Here is a 9709-nt window from a genome sequence, read left to right on the forward strand (position 1 = left end):
TGGATTTTTTCCAGCTTTCACGTGGAATGATTAAATAAATAACCATATATACTGAATTTATTCACGTGCAGTAGATTCTGGCTGCTGAGCTCCTCAGTGGATACATGTCTGAAGAAAAACATGGGTTAAGGAAGCTCCAGTGTGTGAGACCAGCAACACACAACACTTGTACACACCTGTGACTCCAGAGTCACTCCTGAGCCACCAGAGCCTTTCCAGGACCCTTTTCTCTGATAGGAAACAGCCCCAGCCCCATGAGCCACCAGAGTCCCACTCAGGGCACCACACTCTGCACCTCCAGTGGCTTCAATGAACTCATCAAGGTCATAAAATCAATCTGCTTTATGACTCTTAGCAGTATTATAGCTGTAACAATATTTTGGGTGCTTCTTGCCTTCCAGAATTGCTGCCACTGCCGCTTGTTTGACATCACGTAACCCGTAACACATTTTCTAGCTTTCCAACCTTTGAGCACAATGGATTAGAAAGGAGGTTAATTATGCATAAGATAGAAAGATTTATGTAAATATAAAACCAATATAATGTATTATTTACATACAGCCTGTACTTATCCTAAGTAACTTCTAGAGAAATCTTTGGCTATCATGAATAGCTCACACCTCATTTCTGAATCTTAGTCCAGAAAAGGTTGGAGGGTTCTGGCTTCCTTAAATTGCTCCTAATAATTTCTAGACTAGAGTGTGGACGTTTAAGAACATAACTCAAAACAGATGGACAACAAACAGGATAAATCTCTATCATTTATTACATTTGCCAAGCGATCAAAGGTGGCTAACTAGACATTTTCCTCATTGGTTGTTTGCATTAGATATGCATATCTTCTTTCTTGCAGAGCCATTTCCGAATATATTTGCAAGGCTATTGATGTCCATTACTTCACTTAAATATAGATCAGAAATACTGACAAATATTTTCATTCAAAGAGTTTGATCATTTTCAGATTACTCTCCATGCTAGTAATTAACCTCAGTCAACACCCTTCCATAGCACTTTCAAACACAGTTCCTAGCAAACATAAAGTTTCATAAATATGTACTAAATAACCTTAAAGCCCTTTATGAATAATTATGAGTTTTTAAGTTTTTGTGAATCTGCATATTAATTCCTTTCCATAAATAATACATGAAGCAAAAATCCAGCTTGTTTGGTGTCTGGGGACAGAGGAAGAAAGGGAGGGGATAATTATCAGTTTAATGTGGGAAAATACTTAACCTGAAAGATTATCTTCAAAAACTGATGACTCCATAGGTTTGTGTATATGTGTGTATAAACACACATGTATAAAATATATATGTAGAGATGTGTATAGCTGCAGACACAGCAGAGATGTGCCTCCTCTCTGAAAGAATGCTCTCGTTTGAAGCGTGTTACGCTTCTGTCTCTGCTGTGCCATGCTGAGCTCTTTAAGTGAAAAGCAATGTGCTGAGCTTAGCCCCTCTTTTTATAAATGTGCCTTCCCCCAAAGGTAGAAAATTAATGAGAGGCTGCTGACTAAAATTACTACATTTTGCCTTCCGTGGGACATTATGGATTTAAAAGATAAGAGAGAGTGCAGCAAGTCCAAAAACAATTTCATTTCATTAATCCTTTAAGTGCCTCGGGATGAGCAGCCCCTGTCCAGCAAAGGTGGTGTTACAGCAGCTTTTGCTTTGCCTCCTGCACGTCACCTGAGCCTTGTGAGCTCTGCTTCTCGCCTTGGGATGGAAGGCATCCAATAAAAAATGGAGTGGGAATGATATATGGCTGAATGCTCTTAGAGTGACACTTCCTGGATGCACACTGGCAATAATGGGAAACGTAAGGGGTTTGCAGAGCCAGCCTGCTGATCAAGCAGGGTTTGGAGCTGGGTATTGTGGGGTTTTTTCTCAATCTGTGCTTATGGTAAAGAAAATGTATTTTCTGGTCCAGTGTTCTTTTGTTTCTTCATAAAAAAAAACCAAAACAAACACTTATTTTAAAGAACAGGACTCAAGAAGATATTAAATATTTTACTTTCACAGGACTGTAACCATACATGTGGTAGAAGTGATTTTGCAAGAATATAAATACACTAAGATTTTTCAGATAAAGTACAGTAGATGTGGCTGGAAAATCAGTAGAGAATTTGGGTACTCAAACCAGAATTTGTTTGTGTGAAACTCTGTACCCCACTGCCATTCAGAGTTTATAGAATCTTTTGAAAGGAAAGGATCACATTCAAATTTTACATGTTTAAATAAAGAACTCCATTTGGTTGTTTCCATATTAATCCACCTACAAAATGGAAATAGATTTTGCTTCTCACTTCAAGTCCTTCAGATCTATTTCATTTCATGGTCCCGTTCAGTGGCTGGCTTGAAGCATGAAAGGCAGTATTTAAACATATTAATTAAAACGAGCCACTAAATAGCAAACCTGTTCTCTTGGATTTAGTACAAACAAAAAGGAAAAAAGAAGGAAAACTGAAGTGATACAAGAATTCTGAGAGCTGTAGGTGCTTTGCTGTCGCTGTTTTCTCATGCTGCAGCACCAGAAAGGGTTACACCACAGGGGTACCACCTCGTTCTGCAGAGTGGGTGGCACAGAAGCTGCCTAGGAAGAGTGTTAGACACTAAGTGATGGGAGCTGGTAGCACAAGAGTTTGGCCTAGAGCCTCAAGAGACAGCTTCCAGCCTATCCCAGCCCATGGATGAGTCCTCCTGTGAATCTCTGCACCTCTTCCCCCAAGCAGGAGCATCCTCCAGGCTGCAGCAGTGCCCTTGGCAGCTGGGTGACCCCTCTGGAAAAGAGCAGTGCCAGGGCTCTCTGCCCCTCACTCAAAGTCACCTGTGGCAGCAAAGCTCTGCTGTTTAACCCGTTTAAAACAACTCCATCAGCTTGGCTATGCAGCCAGTAATTAAAATGATTAGGTGAGTGGCTGGACCACCATATCAGGAAAGTTGAATGCTGAAAAACAGGGGAATTGAGGCCACCCTGCAGCCACAGCAGAACATGTACACACACAGATCACCCTACTCCATGGAGATCACCATGGAAATCACCATACTCCACTCTTACACCAGCCTTTGCTTTTTTGTGTTAACAGAAGTAGAGGAAAAAGGACACCCTGCAGAAGTGGTTGAATCAAAAGCTCAACCTGAAGCTGCTCCAAAACCTTCTGCGAGTGAGAGAGGGACTTGTAGAAGTTTTAATGGTGGTGTGTCTCTTCACTGAAAGCCTGTTAATTAATCATAGACTCAGCTGGAAATAGTTTCTGTAAAAAAAAATATGGAGCAGCCCAAATTTGTTTTTGATTAGACATGGGACAGAGATTTGAATGAAGTCTTTTAAAGGCCGCTATTACAGTTGTTTGGGAATCTGTCTCCCTGGTAAACTGAGAGGTCATTAGGAATTTATAAATTAACTATTTTTATTGCCCAGGGTGAAAAAAAAACCCAGCCATGATATATTTAATTGTTGTTGCTGTGTCTCATGGAAAGGAAGACATCTTGTCTGTGAAGTGCTTTGTGTGGACCCAAACCTGTTGATGAATAGTTTAAGCTAATTCTTCTGAGTGCTGGACCCATAAATTCATAGACTTTAGTATGAACTCAGCAGCAGCCTATGTTATTGGTTAAACTATTTTCATCTCAAACCCACCCTAAATCCCCAACAAAAATAGTAGGCCAGATGCCCAGACTGCAGCTAGAGACCCTCATTAGGCATCATTTGCATCCTATTAACCACTGAGCTGTGGGTCATTCGCTGCCTGTCAACCATTCAAGTCATTTCTTTTGTGTTAATTAGTAGAGAAATAAGGAGTTAATGAAGATCTTATGATCTGTGATGATTTATCTTTGTTGTTTCAAATGAATCCCTGCTCTCTGAGCACTCCAATGAGCTCCTACACACCAAATAATACAAAACTAGTCAGAGGGAGCTTACAGCAGCCTTTGGAGTGTTGTTCTCCAGGGACCTTTTGCATGGTGGGCTTTGTTAGCTAAAGATTAGAAGGAGTTAATTGCTTCAAGATTGCTGGCAGATTAGGTTACAGGGTGTGCTGTATCTATGTAAGCATATGTCAGGTCTAGTTAAAAGATAGAAGATGCTTATTTTAATAAAAGTATGAAAGCAAGAAGTAATTTGTCATTATAGCAAAAATCTTACTTCTACTGTAGTTTGAGCACTTGCTGATAAATGGAGTCTTCTCAAAAGTGGAGAGAGCACAGCTCTCTGCCTGACTGCATGGTTTCCCAGGCTTTTGGCAGGCTTTTTCCAGGTTTTTCCCAGGCTTTTTCCATCCCTGTTCGAGGAGGGCAGAACAAGGACACCGTGGACTGCCCACATCTCCCATGGCCCCTCTTCCTCTCACTGAGGGGATGAGGGCTCATGAGCCAAACGAGTGGTTTGTTAACCCACCCCCCAGAAAACATTTTCCTGAAATCTCATAGTCCAAAATCCCAAACACCTGGGATCTGCAGCTTCACATTGCTCACACTGACATGGAAATATCACTTCCACAGGGCCTGATTTGCTCCTGCTCCAACAAAGAGAAGAAACTCCAACAACCTGAGGTGAGCATATTCAGGTTTGCTCTCTCTTTGGTGGCCACTGATCCCTGTCACTCTAGGGGGTTGCTGGTGCAAGACTTTCCCAGGCAGATACCACTGGTCCTAGAGATGGCTGGAAACTCCTTTTTTCCAGACTTTTAATTTTTAAAAAAAAAAACAAAAACAAAAACCTTCCCCAAAGGAATTTCCACAAGACTTGGAGAAGAAACTCTTCCACAAGTACATCAGCTCTGATGCTCAGGGGTATTTATTTTTCCAATGGGCAAATAAATTTGAAAGTTTTGTTTCTTTGTCTCCTATTTGCTTCCTGTGGATGGAGCAGAGACAATGCATCAAGAACCAGGTTGGAATGGCTGGAAATGTTAAAGCAGCTTCTCTCTCCAGTGCTTTGCTGCAGGCTGCTACTTCCAACACCAGGAGCGCTGGACTGTGCACAGACCTTGATCATTTGTGACCTGGATGTACACTAAAGTAAACCCAAAATATAATATTCTGGGCTTTAGACCAAAGTAGGTCAATAAAAATCAGAATTCTGATGTGGAGGAGAGCTGCTGCTTGTCTTGCCCTGCTGGCAAGAGCAATAACTTCTGGACAGAGGCTGAGGTGCTCCATATATTGATTTTGTGCAGAGCCTCTGCTGAAGTTCTCAGCAACATCCTGAAGGCATCAGGAGCTGCTTCAAGACAAGAGATAATTGGTCCTCTTCTTCCTACTTGCTCGATCTATGATTGGTACTTCTGCTCTTCCAGGAAATTTAATTCTATTTAAATTTTAAAAATAATAATAAAAAAACAAAACAACCCTGAAATTAATTATTTAGGTTCACCAAATATTTTGAAAGTTTTTATTTAGACCTTTTTTTTCCCCCCTGTACATCTATTGGGTAGAAAATAAAATTAATTATTTGTTCAGCACTACATTAAAGTGCCTATGAATGATGAGGTTTGTTTTAGCAATGAAGAATATCCTGAAAGAGCTCAGGATCTGTCTGAAAAAAAACCACCACTCTTCTCTGATTTAGCTGTCATAGTGCATCAGTTAGAAATGACCATTTTCTTGCCTGTGAAGAAATACTGTGCAAATTACAAAGATATATCTGGTGAGCACTTTTTTTACAAACTGTTCTGAAAATTATATGTAATTCATGTCTTCCTGGCTGAAAGAAGGAAAAAAACAGAGTCAGATATTTGGCTTATCTAAGTCTTTTCCTCATTTCATAGGTAAAGGGCTGGGGAGGGGAGGCAGGAGAGCAGCAGAGCTCATCCCATCCCCCAGCAGCTGGAGCTAGACACAGGTCCAGGCATCCCTGTGCACTGCAACTTCCATTGCTCGGGATGAAGAGAGGTTTTTCACCCTTTAGTTGTTAAAGGGAAAAAAATCCTACCTTGCCCCCACACTCAAGAGGAAAAAAGGACAGCTAGGGTGATAAGGGAAAGGTGGCTGTGCCTCTTGTGCAGCTTCAGAGAGCAGGAGAGGATGGGGATGTAATTGCAGGTGGATTGATGGGAGGAATCGGGGAGAGAGCAGGGGATGGGCTGGGGATGGGGATGCAGCTGTAACACAGAGCCCAGCTCCTCTCCAAAGACCCACAGCTAAAGCCAAGCAAGCACAGGGCCACTGTGTGAGCATCCCTTAAGCCTAGCCCAGGTTTCACTGCCTGCAGCAGCAGAGTGACAGCTACAGTGATTTTTTTCTTCTCCCGCGACATCAGTCGGAAAGAGCCGGCTTTTGTGTGGGGGCAGGAGTGGGGGAAGAGGCACAGAGAGAGAAGAGGGGAAAAAAAAATAAGCAGAAGTAATTTATTCGGGATCTTTGAGAGGATAATAGCCAATTATTTGTTTATAACACTGGTTAAATTTTCATTAGGCAGATTAATGGAATATCATGTACTGTCAACATTGGACTGAGGGGTGGTCTGTAAGAGATAAACGGGCAAACAGTCGATGTGTCTCCCTGAGTAAATTAGTTTTTGCTTTCCTGTTTTTCATATGAAAATGGAAAGGTGGACAAGGTGGTGCATTTTAAAACAGGTCTCAAGATGGGCCAAATCAGTTAAATATGAAAGCAATTCTGGTAATAAATACATTATAATAACTTAGCATCGTGCCTATCATTTTGATTTCATGAAAGTCTGGGATAATGTAGATTTTTAACCTGCTCTCTTAATACACATTTCCTCTTCCTGAACTTCAGCTTTTCTTGCTGTGAGGTGAAAGCATATTACTTTTTTTTGCCTGATTTTTCTGTGTAATCTGTTCAGTATTACAGCTGGTAAGTGCTAGAGGCTCACAGCTCTTTCTTGTGAATTCTGGTATTATCATACTGGATAGCATGAGCAGTCCCCTCTAAGTACTGTATTATCAGCATCAGAACCCCTGAGTGGTTATGGTTGCATATCCTCCTCTTTTGAAGTCAGAATATTTCTTAACATATTAGCCTGGGATTTTCAGACAAGCCTGGGAGAGGCAGACACCCAAAATTCAGTGGGAGTCCATTTAGCCTCTTGGAAAATCCCAAGACATTTCCTGGAGAAGCGTCATCACCTTGATTTGACTTCAGAGCCCTGCCCTACTCCTCTCTGTGCTTCGTGGGCAGGTGGAGAGGAGAGGTCCTCTCCAGTGAGCACAGCAGCTTTAAAAGATTCCCAAAACATTTCATGCAGACTTGACCATTACTGATTACAGAGCACAAGACCAGCCTCTTGCTATAAGGAATGGCAAAATATTTATTTCTGATGATGCATTATAATGGCACTGCTGCATAAGTTTCATTCACAGACAGCACTTGGTGACATTTAGGTCACAAGTCTGCACCATTCTGAGGCTATGCAATGATGCCAAGAATAATATTCATTCTTATGCTTCTTAAAATGGCAGTTTTAATATCCATCTCTAGAAAAAATGACCTGATACTTTGCTTACAAAATCCCCAATTCCCTTTGTCCCGTGTAAATCTTGGATTCCTCCAGGAGGAAGCCTCTAATAACACCCCTGAGTAGTGGGAGATCAGAAGAGATCCCTGACAGCAATGCCCTATGAACTGTGCCAAGTTCTCTCAGGAAGTATATTTTCTAGTTTCTGTTCCCCTTTTGACTGGAAGTTGTGGCTGTGATCTACGCTGGAATCGTTTAGGAGTTAAAATGTTGCAAGCAAAGTTATGGACATCTATAATGAATGGGATTATCTGTACCACTCATCAGTGCAGAAAGAATAGCACTAATAATGCAAGTAAATTCTCATCTTGCAGATGTTTCTCTGTTTCATCTTGGAAGTGAATCTGTGCACTCATAAATCTTGCTTTGGTTTAGAACCAAAGAAAGAATTAGCATTCTAGCAAGTCCTCTCCATGGAGTGACATTCATCATTTTCAATGTAAACTAAATGTTGCAGGAACTGATAGGCTTCATTTTAATTTTATGAGTTTAAAAGATATGTGAGTTTTGGAGAAAAAAAAAAAAAAAGAAAAAGAAAAAGATAATTAGTGTGTACATGTTTTAAAGTGTTGCAAAGTATGAAGCCCATCCTGCAAAGAATTCCTCAGAGGCATGGTAGCAACAAGCAAAGGTTTTACTCCAAAACTGCCAGCAGCAGTTGTGTTAGAGTTCCATTGAAGAAAAATATTTGCTAAGAAAGGAATCAATTCTCCCCCTGTATCCAGAGGTTCTCCATTTATGTGAATGGGAGCTATGCACATGTGTATATTGGAGGTATCTGTTTTCCTAACAAACAGTCCAGATGATCATAAAGGTTTTGTGGAATATTTATCTTTTCTTTGCTTGCTGTGAGCCAGACTTCTCTCACAAGGGGTATAATTAGCAAAAGCATCAAAACAGACATTTTCAACAAGAGCCCTTCATTTCCACAGCATTCTTACCAAACCTTCCATTTTGGGGGGGAAAAAAATTAAAAATCCCATCCTTAAGGGTGAGAGTGAGTCAATTTGTCCACACAGATATCTGCCATGTCAGAGGATGGCAAATTTCCACCTCCTCCAATGAACAGGTCTGCTTTCACTGAAGGACTAATGAAGTCTGACCCCCTATTAACTATAAAAGGAGCCTCAGTTTAGTTGGGGTTTTTAATCATGTTAATGCAATTTATCTACCGCATAGGGAGACTAATCTCCACATTTCAATACATTAGTTAAAATGAGGTGGTCTCTGTACCATTCTGGGATTAGCAAATGTACCAGGACATGCCTTTTTCCTCGGATGCAATTTTCTCCTTTCAGGCCAACATCATTAGTGGTCCTTACCTGCAGTACTCAAAATAACCAGCAACAAACTGTTTGGTAGCTGAGTCTTTTAAAGGAAACTAAATCAGTTAGGCTCCCAAATCCCATCAAAGGACAGTTGTGCCTCATCAATCTTATATCCCTTTGGAAATCCCAACATTAATTCATTCAAAAGGATCAAATATGTCCTGTAAAACAAGAGCCTCAGTGGTTGTTCTGATAGCAGAACAGAGAGAATAAAGTTATTTTCCAGTGAGTCCCAGAATATTTTCCTTTGGAAACAGCCTTGTGTAATCTCCTAGTGTGCTATCATACGTTAAGTTCATTTAAAACAACTGATAATATCCTGAGACTCGCAGATAACATCTCTCCTTCCAGTTATATTCGAGCCTCTGATGGCCAAATTTGGCCAACTCAGTTTTAAATACAACACCTAGAATGTTAACAAAATATGTTTCACGGGGCTGGTAAAGTGGCTGCTTTTTATTTCAAAGCTGTTGACTTCAAAGGCTGCTTGGATTGTGTGTGTGTGTGTGTGTGTGTGTTTTCTTTTAAAAATCTTCATACTGTTTCTATCTTTTTTTCTCACTATCAAATAGATCATTACATTTTCAACACTTAAGGACAAAAACTCTTCTCTTAGATCTGTGCTGCAGATCTTGACAGTAATATTCAGCTCTTCCCCACATGCAGGGAACTCCTGTTGACATCAAGGAGAGAAACAGAGACATGTGCAGGTAGGTCTGAGGAGGCTGTGCTGAGACCCTCTGGCCAAGGTCTGCTGGGGAAATCTGACCCTCATTTTCCAAAATATCCTGGAGCCTTGGGATTTTGGATCCCAGTGGCAGCAGCTGCCCCTGAGGAGCCTTTGAGCACCCGTTTGCTGACACCATCCGTGCTCAGGACTGCTCTGACACCCCCTGACA

This window comes from Cyanistes caeruleus, chromosome 8 (genome assembly GCF_971803275.1).
Source record: "Cyanistes caeruleus chromosome 8, bCyaCae1.hap1.1, whole genome shotgun sequence".
Taxonomy (NCBI): domain Eukaryota; kingdom Metazoa; phylum Chordata; class Aves; order Passeriformes; family Paridae; genus Cyanistes; species Cyanistes caeruleus.